Genomic DNA, 2,964 nt, shown 5'->3' with positions numbered 1-2,964 from the left:
AGCCCTCCTGTCCAGGAAAGAGGCTAGTGGGTTGTGCAGACCCAGGGAGGCAGAGGGAGGTGAAGGCAGGGCTAGGCCCAGAAGCAGTGCTCCTGGGGCCCTGAGAAGGCACTACATTGGTCTGGATGAAAAGAATCAGGGAGCAGTATTGGTTCCCCAGGTGTCTGGGGCCCCAAGACAAGGAATGGGGCAGGGCCCATTCTAGGAGGAGAGAATAGTGTCAGAGATGGGAGGGTGAATAAGGCTGGGGGAGTCAAGGCACAGAGGATGCAATGGACTTACCACAGAGAGAGGCCTGCAGGTAGGAGAGAGGCCTCATGTATGATCTTTTTAATGCATTCCTGTATTGTGTTTGCAGGTATCTGGCTGAGCATTTTCACAGCTATGTTCATCAAAGAAATTGTCTATAGTTTTCTTTTTTATTTGCGTCTTTGTCTGGTTTTGGTATCAGAATAATACTGACTTCACAGAATGTGTTTGGTACTGTTTATTCACTTTCTATTTTCTGGAACAATTTAAACAGAATTGGTATGAGATCTTCTTCAAAAGTTTGATTTTTTAAAAAAATCAATGGTGAATCCATCTAGTCCTAGGCTTTTCTTTGAGGGGAGACTCTTGATTTCACCTTTTACCTTATTACTTGCAATGTGTCACCTTAAGTTGCTATAACTTCTGGATTTAATTCTGGCATATGACATGCATTTAGAAATTCCTTTTTTTCTAGAATCCCAGATTTTGAGAGTATAAGTTTAAAAAGCAATCTCTAATAATTTTCTTTATTTCATTAGAGACTTTTTATAATGACACCCTTTTGATCTCTTAATTTCGTTAATTTATGTCTTTTCCCTCTTTGGGCAGATTGGCTTAGGGTTTGTCAATCTTATTTACTTTTTCAAAGAACCAACTCTTTGGTTAATTTTATGTCTTGTTCTTTTACTCTTTGTTTATTTAATGTTTTCCCTAATCTTTATTATTTCTCACCATCTACTGGGATCAAGATTGGCTACTTAGTGTTTTTCAAGAACCTTGGAGGTACATAATTAGGCTGTCTATTTGACATCTCTCAGAATTTTTACTATGAGCATTAATTGTTATAAATTTTCCTCTTAGGACTGCCTTGGCTGTATCACAGACGTTCTGATATTTTCATGTTATTTGTCACAAGAAAAATTTCAATTTCATCTCTGATTTCTTGGTGACAAATTATTCATTGAAAAATGTATTGTTTATTCTCCAAATATTTTTGTGTTCTGTGGTTTCTCTTGTTAATTTCTAATTTTCTACCATTGTAATCTGATAAGACACAAAGAGTTACCTAAATTTTTGAATTTTTTGAAACTTTATATCTTATGATGTCACCAATTTTGAAAAAGGTTCCACGTGCCACTGAGAAAACCAGAGGTCCCTGTTCCAGGAGGGTCAGCTGTTCCTCATCTACGGCAATCCATTGTCAGTATTCCTTTGGATAGAATTGTGGTCTGCTGTTCATTTTTCCAGTAGTATGTTGGGTTACTGTCTGGAAGGGCCTTTATTTATCCTGGCCAACAACACGACTGAAGGTATCGCCTGTCTGGCTTTGCTGTTGTGTCAGGATCTATATGGCCTTTTTGCCTTTAGTATTTGTTTCATGAAATTAAGGACTCCAATATTTTGTGCATAAATGCTTACTTACTATTGAATCTTCTTGACAAATTGTTTCCTTTGTTAATATGTAGTGACCCTTTTTTCTCTTCTAATTAGTTTTGGTGTGATATTTACCTTATCTTCTATAAGAGTAGCTATGCCTACTTGTTTACAGTTTCCATTTGTGTGATAGTTGTGAATCATTTAATACCGAGGGTTTTTTAAATATATTTTTAATATATTTGCTGGCTAGGTGTGTTTCTTGGTTTTTGTTTTTAATCCAGTTTATTAGTCTATGTGAACTGAGGCCATTTACATATAAGGTTATTATATAAAGGGGTTTGCTATGAATTTCCATAGACATCCCTATTTATTGGGGAAATGCAAATTAAAACTATTTTGAGATACCACCTTACCCCAGTCAGAATGGCTAAGACTAAGAAATTCAACAATGAAATTTTGGAAAAGATGTGGAGAAAGAGGAACTCTTATTCACTGCTGTGGGAGCACAAATTGGTACAACCATTATGGAAATCAGTTTGGAGATGCCTCAAAAAATTATAAATAGGGGCTGGCAAGACAACTTAGCAGTTACGAGCACTGGCTGTCTTGAAGAGGACTTGAGTTCGGTTCCCAGCTCACAACCATTTATACCTGCAGGTCCAGGGATCCAGTAGCCTCTTCTGACCTCTGAGGGTACCAGACACGCATGTAGTATACATACATGCAGGCACTCACACATACACATAAAATAACATAATTTTTTAATTAAAAAATTGGCTGGCGAGATGGCTCAGTAGTTAAGAGCCTTGGCTGCTCTTGCAGACACTGTTCTGGCAGAGGACCCGGTTCAGTTCCCAGCACCTATATAATAGCTAACAACCATCTGTAACTCCAGGTCCAAGGAATCTGACCTTCACAGGCATTGCATGACACGAGTGCACTTACATACATGCAGGCCATACATTCATACACATACAATAAAAAGAATAAATTAAATATATTTAATTAAAAATAAAGCTACCATATGACCTAACTATCTCACTCCTGGACATAAACCCAGAAAACTCCATGCCTTATCATAGAGATATTTGCATCCTGTGTTTACTGCTGCTCTATTCTCTAAGGCAAGTAAATGGAGTCAACCTAATTGTCTACAAACAGATACATGGGTAATGAAAATATGATACATACACAAAATGGAATTTTATTCAACTTTAAAGAAAAATGAAGTCACAAAATTCACAGGAAAATGGCTGGACTAGAATACATAATGATAAGCAAGGTCACCCAATCTCATAAAGTAAATAAAAGTATGTTCTTATTCATATGTGGATACTA

The sequence above is a fragment of the Nannospalax galili genome, unplaced genomic scaffold (assembly GCF_000622305.1).
Source record: "Nannospalax galili isolate Female #2095 unplaced genomic scaffold, S.galili_v1.0 scaffold441, whole genome shotgun sequence".
Taxonomy (NCBI): Eukaryota; Metazoa; Chordata; class Mammalia; order Rodentia; family Spalacidae; genus Nannospalax; species Nannospalax galili.
This window is presented reverse-complemented; position numbering follows the sequence as displayed.